A 17,703-nucleotide genomic window follows, 5' to 3' on the forward strand; every position below is an offset into this window, starting at 1 on the left:
GTGGACTACAGCCCACCAGGCTCCTCAGTCCATGGGATTTTCCAGGCAAGAGTACTGGAGTGGGGTGCTATTGCCTTCTATGATGTTAATACTCAATAACAAATAAATAAAATGGGTATTTCTGGACTACAGTCCAGAACGTTAGATCAGAATATCTAGATGTGAGCCTGAAAGTGAAAGTGTTAGTTGCCCAGTCGTGTCCAACTCTGGGACCCCGTGGACTGTAGCTAGCCCTCCAGGCTCCTATGTCCATGGGATTCTCCAAGCAAGAATACTGGAAGGGGTTGCCATTCCCTTCTCCAGGGGATCTTCTAGACCCAGGGATCGAACCCTGGTTTCCCGCATTGTAGGCAGATTCTTTACTGTCTGAGCCAACAGGGAAGCTCTAGATGTGAGTCTAGATACCTTCATTTTAAAAGTCTCTGACATAATTTTACAACATATTCGAATTTAAACCTGTGAGGTATGCCGTAGATGCCTCTTGTTTTAGTGGAGTACCCCCTTCTCCGCCCTGGGCTCTTTCACATGGGACCAACTCTTCAGAAAGAACCTTCATAAATTGGGATTGACATGCCAGAAGAAACTATGATAGAGTAAGAGAACTGAGATCTTTGGAACCTGTCTATTCTACACTAGCTAGTTTATAACAGTTAACAAAATGAGTACCTACTAAGACACATTCAGGAGAGGCAATCTTGGAAACTCAAAGAAAAGTGGAATTTCTGACCATAAAGGGTTTATAATCTCATAGGAGACAAAGTTACACATTAAAAGTATGTGAGGAGATAGAAAATCTAATCATCCTAATTACTTGGGTAATTGTTTTGACTTTCTTTTCTGTTTTGACTATAGAGAGAGAAGGTCTGAATAGAGTCTTCTAACCTCTAGTCTAGGATTTTCTATTAAATATCTTAAGTGCATCACTATAAACTAGTCTAGACTTTCTAGTCTCTTTTCAAGAAAGTTCTTTTGATTTACATTTTTTTTTTCTCCTTGCAGGGCATGTCTTTTTGAAGGTGAGCACCTATTGCAATTGTGGAGTATGATGCCTGAAAGTGAAAGTCGTTCAGTCTTGTCCGATCTTTGTGACCCCATGGACTATACAGTCCATGGAATTCTCCAGGCCAGAATAATGGAATGAGTAGCATTTCCCTTCTCCAGGAGATATTCCCAACCCAGGGATAGGACCAAGGTCTCCTGCATTGCAGGTGGATTCTTTACCAGCTGAGCCACAAGGGAAGTCAAAACCGTAGTCTATATGGAACTTTAAGGTATGTCTAATTCAGATATCTTGGATCATTTCTCAAATTATTGAAAGATTTTAGAAATTCCATCACTTTGAAATCTCCTACTGCTTTTGCACTCAAAAGTAATATAAGATACCTTTCATTCATTCCTTCCAAGTCATAAACTGAGAGTCATCTACATCTTTGGATACTAAAGATAATTAAAACTTGGTGCCTGTTCTTGTGGAGCACAGCCTAAGGGAAAAGGCAGGTATATAAACGACCATGTGCATTAATTTGGGGGAAAAATTATCTAATCTATCTATCTCTTTACCTCTCTATATAAAATTGCCTTGGAGAATAAATCTTTTAATTTGGGGGGAAAAAACTATCTATCTGTCTATATAGCTATATAAAATCACCTTGGAGAATATATCTTATCCCCTGTGCTTGGCAGATAATGTTAATTTTAGAATGCATAAAAAATGAAATTACTATACTGAAAGTAGTTCCCTATAAGGTGGGAGGAGAGTGAGCACACATTTTAAGCCATGGGGGATATGGGCAGGCAACAGATAAGGCAAGGAATCTTATTTTAGCAGTGGAGAGGTAAAGAACCTATAATGATCTATTCTGTGAAAGGAGTGTGCTCCTTAAATAATCACTATCTGACATGCTTTTTCCATTTGATGACTAGATTAACTGTGACACAATAGGATTTAGGGCATGGATGAGGGAAGGAAGAAGAGCTCTCAGCAGAGGATGGAAATAGGGCTAGAATACAGGGTTGCCTGGCCCCACCAACTAGAGATGTCATTGTGAATGGAAGCACCCATCAAAGAATTTTTAGCGTGGAGTCCTGGGATGTCTTCGTTTGTCACCCCGGACTTCTAGCGACAGCAGGAGTCTCAGATGCTAATTGCCATCACGAGTTCCTAGATTTACACACTGAAAACTATGACATAATCCTGGAGGAATACAAGGAGATTGGGGAAGACAGATCTCTTCAGTCCTGCTGTGAGAGTAGAGATAAGCAAACCCAAAGCAAACCTGACAACTTTCCCTTTAATTGATTTAAATTAGGAATTTCTCCAACTTCCAAACAGTTTTCTAATTAAGTTCGATATGAATGATGGCCCATATTGCAGATGGTTGAAAGGTGAGTTTTCTAAAGTAATAATGAAGCAGGAATGTGATCTACTTTTCTGGAGGTGTAATGCTGTTCAGATGACATCTTTCAACATTTTGGGGAGGTGGTGGTGATTAGCTTATTTCAGGTTTTTAATAAAATAATAAATCCCACTCAAAAATCCTTTCAAATACTAAGGCTCATCTTATAAATAATTTTAATGAGATTTATTTTTATTCATTTTAAAAATTGATATGTGCTCTGAGAAAATATTTGGGATATAGAAAATAGAAAAATAGGGAAAAAATGAATACCCAGAATAACAGATACAGTCACTGATAAAAGTTAACATTTTCAGTATAGTTTTCTCATGCTTTACACTTTAAACTATAAATAATTTTGATATCATATTAAATAATGTATCTATAAAGCATATATCTTTTCATGTAATATAAAACAAATGTTTCCATAATATTACAATATTTTGCAAAGGTGAATTTAACCTTTGAATAGTATTTCTTCATATAAAGCATGCCGTAAGTTATTTGTCCACTACTCTTTTTTCAATTTTAAGCATCATTTCCAAGTATTCAATATTTTGAATAAGGCTACACTATATATCAATATGCATATTTTAACTTTTCATTGTTTTTGCTTTTTGGGGGTTGTTGACCTCTAAGGATTTATTTACAGAAGTAGTTTTTCTTAATATTTGCTCATTTGTCTCGAACACTGAAGCTGGATTTCTATATATTTGATTGATGAGAGGTAGAATATTTCCATGTGTATTTTTCAATCAGTATTTCTTCTCATAAATTGTCTATTCAATTTTTTTTAACATATGAAAACAATGTTATCTACTGTGTGTGTGCTCAGTCACTCAGTTGTGTCCAGCTCTTTGCAACCTCATAGACTGTAGCCCACCAGACTCCCTGTCCACGGAATTTTCCAGCCAAGAAAACTGGAGTGGGTTGCCATTTTCTTCTCTAGGGAAACTTCACGGCTCAGGGATCGACCTTGTGTCTCCTACATTGACAGCATATTCTTTACCACTATGCCATTTTTTTAAATGATATGATTGGGTTTTGGATAGATTTTTCTCAACTGCAACATGCATGAAAACTCACTCTTTGTAGCTATACCATTCAAAAAATTTTAGTAAAATTACCTCAAATTGAACAATAGCAGAAACTCCCTCCAACACACACATATACTCACACTTCTCTTAAGTTCTTGTGGCCGGACCACTTACAAAGTGACCACAACAGACTAACAGGAGAAAAAAAAACTGATTTTAACTTGTGCACACAGAGATCTCATAGAAACAGGAGGTAAATTAAGACATGGCCACTGCAGGCCTATTTTATACTTTTAAGACAAAGAAACAAATTTGTGAGGAATTGACATGACAAAGAAACTAAGACTTTGAGTGATTAATTAGTGAGGGATCTAAACAGAATTTGGGTTTGGGAGTATTAAATTAAAGAAGTAACAAGGTTTGTTTATGCAGGCTTCTCAGCCCTAATGAATTTCCTATCTCTGGTGATAAGGGTGTCCTTCCACCTGCAGACTGAAGGAAGGCACCTTTCATGTAAGAGATTTAGTTCCTGCTTTCAGGGAGACAGGGAGGAGGGTCAAAGTGTCACTTGCATTGGCTGTTTCTTAGGTACCTTTGATTCAAAATAATCAAGATGCCATTAAGCCATATTTTGAGATGGCATGCACTGAGCCTCAGCAACACTCACCCCTTACCCCATTCTCTATACTTCTTTCTCCCTTAAGTAATCTACACAGCATGTTCCATATAGCATTCAGGAAGCGTGGACCCTGACTCTCTTCCAGGGGTATGTAGGTTGATTTTGAGACATGGGGAAAAAACAAAAAAAAGAGGATTTATCTCCTAGACTCTCACTTCTCATTCTTCTCCCTGCAACACTAAACACACACTACTGGCAAGAGGACAATTAGATGTCACTGTTCAGAGATTCTGATTTTCTTTTGAAAACTGCTGTTTTAGAGAAGCTGGTTGGATTCTCTAGGAGAAGAAAGTTTTAAGAAACTGTAAAAGCAACTGACATATGAAACCTCTGGTTAGGGCAATATTTGTGCTTCACAGTCCATCCAAGAGAAATAAATATATAAATAAGCAAATTAAATATATTTATTTTCTTCATAAGGGAGAATACTGAACATTCAGTGAAATCAGTTTTGCACACACGGCTTATCTCTCTGCACTAACTCTTTATTATGATAATTTTCTACAGTGGTTTCAAAGGTTTAGCTTTTTGTTTCTGCTACTGACTAAGATGACTGGTCACTAATAAAAATATCTAAAATAACAGATATTCCTTTATGAGTCAATGCACATGTTCATACCTAGCTAATATAAAAGGGAATTTGCTCTTGGGTAGTTCTATATAAAGTGCATTTTTCTATAAAAAAAACAAAAACAAAAAAGTACAGGTCGTTTTCTTAGCCAATTGCTCTATAAAATTTGAGATGGGTTTCTGAGGCAAAAGGGGAATTAAAATAATTCAATAAGAAAATTATACCTAAAATTTCTATTTTTTAATTCTTAGTAAAATGAAATAAAATGAAAATATAAGATTCAAAATAAATTTGAACTATGAATATAACATGAATTGTTAGTAATGTTATTTTCTCTTGCTAGATAGTAAGTAATTGGGATTCATTTCTCATTCCATTTCTCTTTCAAGCTTCTTTCCTACAGGTATTGCTTCCACAAGGGATATTTATTTTCATTTATTTTCAACCTTCTGACCTTAGCTTCCTTGATAGAAAAATAAGATTAATATTTCCTACTTCACTGCATCTCTGTGAGGATTATAAGAGAATTATATGTAAATTAAATATCAGGATACCTAGCATTTGATAGGTACTCATTAAAATATATTTCTATCAGGTTTATAATTTAAATAATTATAAATTATATATGGCATAATATATAATTTTTCAGTCTTTTTTATAATTGGGGAGATGAGTACCATCTACCACTTTAGTACTTCAGAGAAAATGGTAAAAACCTAAGAAAGACAGTCTCCATTTTGAAAACTTAAAGAAAAGGATTGATTCATTTCCCTCAACAGTGACGTTTTTTTAAGAGAGGATCAATACAGTGAGATGCAGAAGAGAATTTCTCTTCTGATCATTGATGAAAGGAAATATTAGCCATACTTTAAAAATATGTGGCTAGCAAAGAAAATAGGGAATGACATTGTAGGATCCATAGTAAAGAAACAAAATGGTAAGTTGGAGGAAAATGCAGAAGGGCCTCTTAAGGGTGACTCACAAATCATGCCTTTGTTAAGTGTCTGTGTGACTGTGAAACTGTCAGGATTTGTTTAGCTAATCACTCTAACTTGTTAAAATTTTAACCCTGGCTCCTTTTGCAGCATTTCAAGATTCGTAATGTTCCTTTTATTATTTGTTTCTTGTGCTTGAAAAGATGATCTCACATGAATATCTCTTATCATTTAACAACATAAGGGCATTTATTCACTCTCTGACCCACCACCCTCCACTAGTTGAGCTATAGGTTCTTATTCTAGCAGACTGCCTCTGTCCTCTTGTCTTTGACTTGAATTTCTAGATGTATTCCATGATAAGTAAAGCACACAAGTACTGAGGAAATGGACTTGAGTTGAGGAGGAGGAAATGCCATTGGTCATTTTGAGGGAAATGGCAAAATTGTTGAACATTTATAGAAATAATGTGCTAAGAAATTTAGTATTACCTTATTCAGCATTCATTACAGTGTTCCAGTATAATCATTATTTGTATATCCATTATGTAGATGAAGAAATTGTCTTAAAAATATTAGCAATTTATTCAATGTATACAACCAGTATGTTTTCAATAAACCCTGGCTACTCCTGAACATAATGGCTGTGAGATAGCTTAGTGAAGTTTTAAGGAAAAAAACCTACAAGGTTTTTGAGCATCGAAACTCAGGAAATTCATCAACTTCCCCAAGTTTATATTTGTAAGTAAGCGACATAAAGGCATTTGACGACAAACCTATAAATTTGATCTGAAATCTAAATCTAAAATCAGTTCTTGACTTGTTCATAATGTATTTCTTTACATATTTGTCAGTTAATGGGTATGTAAATGATATAAACACAAAATAAAGCTTGGTGTTTCCCCCGTAAGATCAGAGCCTATCAGGAGAAATAAATTTGATATTAAAAAACATCTAAATGAAAGTGAAAGTGGAGAGTTAAAACTTAAAGCTCAATATTCAGAAAATGAAGATCATAGCATTCGGTCCCATCACTTCATGGGAAATAGATGGGGAAACAGGGAAAACAGTGGAAACAGTGTCAGACTTTATTTTGGGGGGCTCCAAAATCACTGCAGATGGTGACTGCAGCCATGAAATTAAAAGACGCTTACTCCTTGGAAGAAAAGTTAGGACCAACCTAGATAGCATATTCAAAAGTAGAAACATTACTTTGCCGACTAAGGTCTGTCTAGTCAAGGCTATGGTTTTTCCTGTGGTCATGTATGGATGTGAGAGTTGGACTGTGAAGAAGGCTGAGAGCCGAAGAATTGATGCTTTTGAACTGTGGTGTTGGAGAAGACTATTGAGAGTCCTTTGGACTTCAAGGAGATCCAACCAGTCCATTCTGAAGGAGATCAGCCCTGGGATTTCTTTGGAAGGAATGATGCTAAAGCTGAAACTCCAGTACTTTGGCCACCTCATGTGAAGAGTTGATTCATTGGAAAAGACTCTGATGCTGGGAGGGATTGGGGGCAGGAGGAGAAGGGAACGACCGAGGATGAGATGGCTGGATGGCATCACTGACTCGATGGACGTGAGTCTGAGTGAACTCCGGGAGTTGGTGATGGACAGGGAGGCCTGGCGTGCTGTGATTCATGGGTTCGCAAACAGTCGGACACGACTGAGTGACTGAACTAAACTGAAAGTATAATATATATAATGATTGTCACCAGATAAGAACAACAGAAATGTTCTGTTTCATCATGAGATGTTCTTATCTTATCACAACTATGATATGAAGTAAGAGAGGAAAGATTTGAAAAACCTGAATGAGAAATGAATAGTCCTCTAGTCACTTTCTAAAGTGGGATTAAGTAAGAAGATGTGTATTAGCAATTTTGAAATCAAAGTCATAATTGATCATACAACCATTCTAGAAGAAGGATGCTCTTAATTTGGCCCATGGTGATATAATAAAACGTTAATAGTTCAGTCTCTATCTGCAAAAATATTTGAGTAATATTAATAATGACTTTTTTGAGGGCGGGGTCATTTGCAGAATCTCAATTCCCCAGCCAGGGACTGAACTTGGGTCACAGCAATGAAAGCCCAGAATCCTAACAACTAGGTCACCAGGAAACATTTAATCATGACTTCTGAAATTTACTTTAGGCTTAATATTTTAACAAAAAATGCCTTGCCTGAGAAATTTTGGAATAAAAACAAAAATAATTGGAATGGTTCTTAATGTGTTTGATATTCTGAACTACTTGGAAGAATCTTTACAATAATTTGCATATTATATTCCATTCAATATAGAAACTACATTAAAAAAATTAATTATATAATGTCTAAGAAATACAGTTTCAATGATTCCCCTACTTGTTAATAGGATGTTTACTCTCTTGATTGTACTAACTTGGTATTTTTAAAAGGATAAATTTGGGGGAGTTATTCACCTATTTAATCCCTGCCTCTTCTACTTACTTGCTTTGTTTGTAAATCTTCTGAAACCATTTTTTCATTTACAAAAAGAGGGTTTATGTTGTGGGGATTAGTGGATTAAATAAAATGTATTCATTAAAAAAGTAGCCTGGTTTCTAGGACCTAGCAAACACTTATGACATGTTCCTTTTCCTTGGATAAAATACCTGCTATTATGTCTGGTTGATTGATAATCATTATTCAGAACTCATGGCCTTCCTGTGAAAGTGAAAGTCACTCAGTCACACCCGACTGTTTGTGACTCCATCCACTATACAGTTCATGGGTTTCTCCAGGCCAGAATACTGGAGTGGGTAGCTGTTCCCTTCTCCAGGGTATCTTTCCAACCCAAGGATCAAACCCACATCTCCCACATTGCATTGCAGGTGGATAGCCTTCCTAAGTCTCCCCAAAATTAATAGATAATAGATAACTAATAGAATATATGTTGCTCTAACTTTTCTTGTGACACCTTAGTCGTCACGTTTGATTTCCAAGCAGGGGCTGAAACACTCTTGAATCTTCCTCTTTTTTCTCTCATTAGCAAATGCCAGAAGAAGTTTCTGTAGTCTTTCCTCACTGTGTCAGCTGTGAACTATAAGATACACTAGTTATAGACTAAACAAAATACACATCAGCAGTGACTTGTAAATAATGAAAGTTATCATTGTCATTAAAGACCAGCTCAGCTGTGAAGCAACTGATTTTAAGTTTAATGAATAAATGAGGCTCTCTGCTAATATTTAACTTTCATTTTCTGACAAGAACATGTAAGGAGTAGCTTTTAAAATTTCACAGGAGAAGAGAGAAATCTGGATATATCTTTTCAGGAAGAGAAAGATAAAACAACTGGGAGAAGAGAGAAAAATTAAATATAGGAACAGAAGGACAAGTGACGAAAAGGAAGATGCTTGTATCAAAAATTTTGGTGACCTGCAAGTCCAGTAGTATTATGATTTGCAAAGATTTAAAAGAGAGAAAACAGGAACTTCTCTGATGGTCTGGTGGCTACAATTCTGTGCTCCCAGTGCAGGGGGGCAGGGTTCTATCCCTGGTCAGGGAATTAGAGCCCACATGCCATAACTAAGAGTTCATACACCACAATTAAGACCCGGCACAGCCAGAAAAGTAAATAAGTGCTTCTAAAAAATAAAATAACATCCTGTTATTTAAAAAGAGAGAGAAAATAATCACTTGGGTGTTCTTAGACTGTTGAGAGATAATGCTTTTAACTGTTCTTTAATGAACTTCTTTGGAAGAGAATCATGTATTTTAGTTTGGTGTAAAAGTAAGTGTGATTTTGCATTGTTGAACTTTGCTTTTTGATATTAGAATACACTCTTAAATAAATGTGGTTGTGTTATAAATCATTTTAATGTGCATTTTTCCCTTGATGTCTTTTTGCTAAGGACTTATTATTCACTGTTTATTTTATATTTATTTTAGACTATAGAAATGATGCTAGGAAAAAAGCAAATTTGAGCAATTTTTTTATTCGAGTTCAAAATGAGCCTTAAAGCCACAGAAACAACTCAAAACATCACCAATACATTTGGCCTAGGAACTGCTAATGAACATACACTGCAATGGAGGTTCAAGATGTTTTGCAAAGGAGACTAGAGCCTTGGAGATAAGGAGCACAGTGGCCGGCCATTGGAAGTTGACAATGACCAAATTGAGAGCAATCATCAAAGCTGATTCTCTTACAACTACACGAAAAGTTTCCAAAGAACTCAGTGTTGACCATTCTGTGGTCATTGTGCATTGGAAGCAAATTGAAAGGTGAAAAAGTTCGATAAGTGGGTGCCTTGTGGAACTGACTGCAAATCAAAAAAACCATCATTTTGAAGTGTCATCTTCTCATATTCTATGCAACAACAATGAACCATTTCTCAGTTGAATTGTGATGTGCAAAAAAAAAAGTGGATTGTATATGACAACAGGCAATGACCAACTCAATAGCTGAACCAAGAAGAAGCCCCAAAGCTCTTCCCAAAGCCAAATTTGCATCAAAAAAAGTCATAGTCACTGTTTGGTGGTCTGCCACCAGTCTGATTCACTACAGCTTTTTGAATCCCAGGGAAACCATTACATCTGAGATGTATGCTCAGCAAATCAATGAGATGCACCAAAAACTACAAACCTGCAGCTGGCATTGATCAACAAAAAGGACAAGTTCTTCTCCATGATGATGCCTGACCCCATGTTGCACAACCAACACTTCAAAGTTGAAAAAGTTGAGCTATGCAGTTTTGCTTCATCTGCCATATTCACCTGATCTCTTGCTAACCTACTGCCACTTCTTTGTCATCTCAACAACTTTTTGCAGGAAAAATGCTTCCATAACCAGCAGGACACAGAAAATGCTTCCCAGGAATCCATCAAATCCTGAATCACAGATTTTTATGCTACAGGAATAAACAAACTTATTTCTTGTTGGCAAATATGTGTTGATTGTAATGGTTCCTATTTTGACTAATAAAGATGTGTTTGAACCTAGTTATAACGATGTAAAATTCATGGTCCGAAACTGCAATTACTTTGTACCAACCAAATAACTCTCAAAATACATATGTGAGTTTATCATCCCAGGTTTAAATGTCATAAGAGCAAGAGGGAAAGAACAGAAGGAACATATATGTAGATGGAACACCTACCTGTTTCTAGGAGTTTGTACCCATGATCATTGTTGTTTAGTCACTAAGTCTTGTCTGACTCTTTTGTGACACTATGGACTGTAGCCCACCAGGCTCCTTGGTTCATGGAATTTCCCAAGCAAGAATTCTGGAGTGGGTTGCCATTTCCTTCTCAAGGGACTCTCCCCAACCCGGGGATCAAACCTGCATCACCTGCTTGGCAGGCAAATTCTTTACCACCTGGGCTTCCCACTAAATGTTTATATATATATATACACATATATAATTTATTTGCTATTTATTTTTCCCTACACTGAGTCTTCATTGCATATGTGGGCTTTCTCCAGTTGCAGCAAGTGGGGACTACTCTCTAGCTGTGGTGCACAGGCTTCTCATAGCAGTGGCTTCTCTTGTTGAGAAGCACAGGCTTCAGTAATCATGGCTTGTGGGCTCAGTAGTTGTGGATCCAGGCTCCAGAGCACAGGCTCAACAGTTGTGGCACATGGGCTAAGTTGCTCCACGGCATGTGGGATCTTCCCAGATCAGGGATCAAACCCATGTCTTCTGCATTGGCAGGCAGATTCTTTACCATTGAGCCACCAGAGATGGACCTCTCCTTTGAGGCAAGTACACTTGAAAGAATTGAGACTCACAGGTATTTGACATAATCTCAAGGTCGCAGGTTAATATATGACCACTAAGGATTAGCATCTAGGTTGACTAGTTTGACTCCTAAATCCATGGTTTTCCACTTCACTGCTTTGCCTCCAAGGTGGAGATTTAGTCTAATTGGTCACTGATTCGCCATATTTCCCTCTCTCTTACAAAGAAATAAGTACTTGCATCCTAGAGATAAAGCACTTACTAAATACATAAATAAGGGAACACTTCCAAACAGGTTTTCAAAACCCAATCATAGTCAAAGAGGATTCTTGTAAGGAAATAAATAACCAGTATACAGGAGATGGTGGGTATCATTCATTGAAACACTGTTCTGGGGAGAGAGGGAAGGACAAGCTTGCCTGACCTAAGAGTTAAATCTCCATTGTTGGAATATATATATCATGTTTAAGGATTCTGACACTGCTGCACATTCAGCTCATGTCATAAACCTCCTTAAGCCAAGATCTGAGAATCTGGCTTCTGCCTAATTAGATAACATTGCTCTTAGGGCAAATGTGAAAGTCACTTTTTCTGATACTTACAGTCATTTGCTTTGCCCTTTTCATTTGCACATAGGTTTTCTTGAACTTTTCCACTGAAATAAGCACTCTTGAGAATGATCTATATTACAGATAAATGCAAAATGTAGATTCTGGGCCTTTAAGGTAGAAGAGCTGAGACTTATCTATGTTGAAGGAAACATCCCTCTTCATAACTTTGTTTCTTACCTTTTCACAGGTAAAAAATATAACAGATTTCCCTCTGGTTCAGAAGGATTCAAAAAAATTCTGATAAGCCTGTGTGATAAGCTTGGCATGCTGCCATCCATGGGGTTGCAAAGAGTCAGGCATGACCTAGTGACTGAACAACAGCAAGCCTGTAGCAATATTATCAAAACAACAGAGCCAATATTTTATTATCAAATTATTTAACAGATTATATTGGTACTTAGATACTTTTTATCCTTTAAAGTAATGCCCTGTGTTAGTCCGGCTTGGTTTAGCTAAGTGTAATTTAGTATGGCTTAGGGCTTCCCTGGTGGCTTAGATGGTAAAGAATCCACCTGCAATGCAGGAGACCCAGGTTTGATCCCTGGATTGAGAAGATCCCCTGAAGAAGGAAATGGCAACCCACTCCACTATTCTTGCCTGGAGAACCCCATGGACAGAGGAGTCTGGTGGGCTACAGTCCATGGGGTCACAAAGAGTTGGAATGAGTGACTAACACTTTCGTTTTACAGTTCTGATTCAAATTCTCCTTCTTCACCAAGGTCTAGTTGCTCTGTGGAGTGTCCACAGCAGTGAGGTGGGGAGGTAGGAAGTAAAGACATGGAATTTCCTATAAAATCTCAAAATAAAAGATGTTTTTACCTTAAAAAGAAAAAATACAGCTTGAAAACTATTAACTTCTTATACTGATCCATTTCAGATATCAAGGAGATACAAATATATACATACAAATATATAATCTATGCATTACATAGCATAGATTATCACTGATTCATTGATATTTGTATAGTGATACAAATTCATTTTATATTTGTATAGTGATACAAATATCACTATATTTGTATCAAGGAGATACAATATATATATATACAAATATATAATTTATGCATTACATAGCATAGATTATCACTGATTCATATAATACTCAATATTATATCATATTAGATTAGATTTTGTTTCAGATGATTTTCAGACTCAGGACCACACTCCTCTTTCATCTCTCTTTATTATATAAGATCTTTCTTATTTTATCCCTCACCACTTCCTTTCTCCTTTAGTAACGATAAGTATGTTTACCATGTTTATGAGTCTATTTCTGTTTTGTATACAGATTCATTTGTACATTTTTTTTTTGGATTCCACATACAGGTGATATCATATAAAATGTGTCTTTGGCTTAGGAGTATGGGTTAATAGATACAAATTATTATACATAAAGTACATAAGCAAAAGGGATTTACTCTGTAGCATAGAGAGCAAGCTCAATATCTTAAAATAACCTTTAATGGAAAATAATCTGAAAAACATGTAACTAAATCATCTTGCTGTATACATAGTATAAAACTATCACCATATTGTTAATAACTGTATTTCAGTTAAAAAAAATTCTTACAAAATATAAGGAAATATATACCCAGTTTTGATATGCCAGCAAATTTATTTTGGGGAGAAAACTAATACAATGTCAGAACTTGCTACAGTCTCTTGGAAGATAAGATTTCATTGCTCTGTTTTTGTTCAAAATATTAATTTATATGATACAGTAACCACTATTGTGTATTAATTTTTTTAATCATTAAATTGTTATTTTACACAAAATCAGTACCCCTTCCAGGCACCAGTATGTAGGAGATGCTGTTTGACATAACCCATGGATGATCTGAACCGTTTCAATGAGTGCTGTTTTCTGAACAACTGGAATGGCTGAGGTTGCTTTTGCTACTAAGGATCTGGCTGCTTCAGGAATTTTTTTAATGTTATTAATTGCAATGTCAGAGCTTCTAGTTATGTAAATATGAATGCTTACTATCAACATCACGATAATGATGCTGGGCTTATTTTTTCCAGGACTAGAAACATTGTCAGTTTTAGATTAATTTTAATAAGAATTAATGGCTCCTTAAATAAATGATTGTTGACAAGCAACACTTTCAGAATCAAGTATTCTCAGATGGGTGTTTGTAACTTGGAGCAACGTCTGTATATATTTATACCAATAGCTCATTAGCTTACTCATATTTTATTTAAAGACTCAGCTTTATGTCATGTTGAGACTTTTTTTGAATACTACTACAGTCAAGGCACTCTACCAGTTATTTGACATCTTTTCAATCAAATTCTTCACTATCAGTGTGGCAGAGAAACTATTGTCCTTATTTTGTATTAGAGAAAATGAAGACTAGTAAAGGCTAAAGCGTCACTGCAGAATATGTGGATTTGGTGAGCAGTTTATTATTATTTTTTGGAGTTGTGCATTTTAGCAGTTGATTATTTATTTCTTCTCCATGATATGCCAGATGCTTTATAAGAAGTCTGTCATTTAACGTCTTCAACCCTGCATGTGGAGATATGCTTTCAATTAAATGGAATGTACCTCTGTCTCTTTTATACACATAGAAACATTATCAGATAATTATCATCATATGATATTATGTTGCATTATGATAATCCTGCAACATGGTTAGGATGTGGGAGGGAAAGAATGCCACATAGTTTTTACAGATATATTTTCTGAGTTATTAACATTCATGGCTTTTATAGCAGATCACAACTCAACATTTGAAAACTTTTTATGCTTGGGATAGTAAATCATAAACAGACATTTTTGAAGGTCCCTCTGGGCACCTAAGAGCACTTCTAGTGGATTGAAAACAACTATATTTGTATGTACTCTAAATTTCTCTAATTTAAGTGACAGGAAAATTGTCAAGGCAGATGTAAAGTCAATCATGCAGCAGTTGGTGATGATGGCCTTTGTCAGAAAGAGGCTCCAAAATCAGAGATTAAATTCATGACCATGTTTTGTTGTTTTGTTTTACAAAATTTCAAAATTTGGGCTCTCAACTAAGAAAATAAATGAGTCTTGTTTATCCATAGCTGTCAGTTTGAACATTCTCCATGGGTGGCTTAGATACTGTCTCAACCAGAGTCCCCATTGTGACAATTAGGTATCACTTTGAACTTGAATTATAGTCTCAGTGGTGAAAAGTCAGAACTTCATCCACTTAACAGTTAATCTTCTTTGTTCTACTCATTCAGTGTTATTAGCCAAGGAGGAACCTTTCTATCCTTGCTGCTTTTCCTTCCTTTCCTGGATACCACCCCCACCACTCACCATACAGACCTACACACATGTACCTGTATGAGCCAGTCTGCAAAGATTCCCCATTTGAAGCTAAAATTTTCATGCATGAAATTCTTTTTTTATTAAATCCCTAGTGCTGTGAGAATCAGAGAATATCCTTAGTCTTTCTCAATTGGAAAAATAAACCTACTACTTTCAAAAAAGGGTGAAGTTTGTTAGAGGAATGTGGTGAGCCTCAAACTAACATTTCATTAATATCATGTGGCAGGTCTAGGGATATGTGCTCTGTATAAATTGACTATATAACCTTCAAAAATTATATTTGGAGTTAGTATCATTAGTTCTTCTCTACAAAGAGGAGATTATTTTTTTAGAAGCTAAGTTAGTTAAATAGTCATTACACCTTGTGTAACAGTGGACCTGAAATTTGGATATAATTCTACGTTATTCCCAAAACACATCTTTCAACTTAAAGCAGCACACTGTAAGATGGTAAATGGAAAAAAAAAAGACAAAGATTTTTCTTTAATTCTCCAGAGTTCAAATGTTCCTATTCAGAATAGGTGGCAGTGCATGTAGAAGGTTCAGACTTCAGGAGAAACAATTATACAAGACACAAGGCCCATTACTATCTTTATAGCTGGGTTATTCTTATACTTCATGTATTTTGGGTGCATACTGCATGACAGCTTCACATACAGACATAGTGAATTATCTGGTAGGTAACAGTTTCAAACATTCTGGATATCCATTGTCTGTTCCCTGAGGTCAGCTCCCTGACCTTCATAATCCTTCCTGGTCTCACAGGCCTGACACACATGGATTTTATCAACAAGACCTCCTTGACCCCTGGAGTCCCACTGGGTACATCAATTGGAGAAATTCAGTGGAGGTTAGAGAATAGAAAGAGACAGAGATTGGGATGTTTATACCTTTGGCTCTCGCCATGCTGGACCCAGTCTTGGAAGCATATAAATGATCCTTTTCCAAAAACCACATCCTTTGTGGAATCTCTACTACAGTTACAGCTGTTTTCAGGTTCCAATAACTCCTCCTCTCTTAAACCTCAGGCCTTAGAATGGCAATACCTTCAGCTATGCCCTCTCCAGTATTCTTGCCTGGAGAATCTCAGGGATGGAGGAGCCTGGTGGGCTGCCATCTATGGTGTCGCACAGAGTCGGACACGACTGAGGCGACTTGGCAGCAGCAGCAGCAACTATGTCTAAATCCAGATAATTATGGATAGACATACTTTGTTCATTTCCGAGGCTTCCCTGGTGGCTCATGTAGTAAAACATCTGCCTGCAATGCAGGAGAGCCAGGTTCTGGGTTTCCTAGGTGGCGCTAGTGGTAAAGAACTCCAGCCAATGCAGGAGACATAAGAGATGTGGGTTCATCCCTGGGTCAGGAAGATCCCCTGGAGAAGGAAATGGCAACCCACTCCAGTATACTTACTTGGAGAATCCCATGGACAGAAGAGCCTGGCGGGCTACAGTCCATAGGGTCACAAAGGGTCGGACTCGACTGAAATGACTTAGCACACACACACTCTTAATAATACCATCTTTATAAATAACTGTTTCAGTAAGCTCTCTTTAATTATTCCATTTGTATATATCATCATTTTCATGCTAGGACCCTGATTCAGTTACTACAGAGGACCTTAGACGCAGCTGAAGAGAAATCTCTGAGACTATATTGTAATCCTAATAAAACTTTAAAAACAAAAAAGATGGCTGAGGTGATCACCACTGAGACAACGGCTTTAGAAAATAATTCTGTGAGGTGTTTTCCTTCTTATCATCATTACAGTGGATAGGCATACATCTTGCTCTCAACTAATAACATGGTTCTTTTTAAACATCTTTTTAAAAATGTAAATCTATATAGAATTTCTCCCTCAGATAAATAGCAGTTCAGTTCAGTCACTCAGTCGTGTCCAACTCTTTGCAACCCCATGAATCGCAGCACGCCAGGCCTCCCTGTCCATCACCAGCTCCCAGAGTTCAGTCAGACTCACGTCCATCAAGTCAGTGATGCCATCCAGCCATCTCATCCTCTGTCATCCCCTTCTCCTCCTGCCCCCAATCCCTCCCAGCATCAGAGTCTTTTCCAATGAGTCAACTCTTCGCATGAGGTGGCCAGAGTACTGGAGTTTCAGCTTTAGCATCATTCCTTCCAAAGAAATCCCAGGGCTGATCTCCTTCAGAATGGACTGGTTGGATCTCCTTGCAGTCCAGGGGACTCTCAGGCTGCGACAGCGCAGGAGCAGCCGAGAGGAGCTGCCCCACGCCCGAGGCCACCGGCAGCGGCCAGGAGGAGCAACCCCACATCCAAGGAGTGGTGGCTGCAGGGGCGCCAGAGGGCCTAGAGGATCTATTCCAGATAAATATATGTAATCCTAATAAATCACAATTTCACATATATCCTAATACATATACAACATGGTATTTTATTTAAGAAAAATTGATCCCAGAAAATAAAAGCAACAATAGAAAAATTCCCAAT

Source organism: Oryx dammah, unplaced genomic scaffold, assembly GCF_014754425.2.
Source record: "Oryx dammah isolate SB20612 unplaced genomic scaffold, SCBI_Odam_1.1 HiC_scaffold_13, whole genome shotgun sequence".
Taxonomy (NCBI): domain Eukaryota; kingdom Metazoa; phylum Chordata; class Mammalia; order Artiodactyla; family Bovidae; genus Oryx; species Oryx dammah.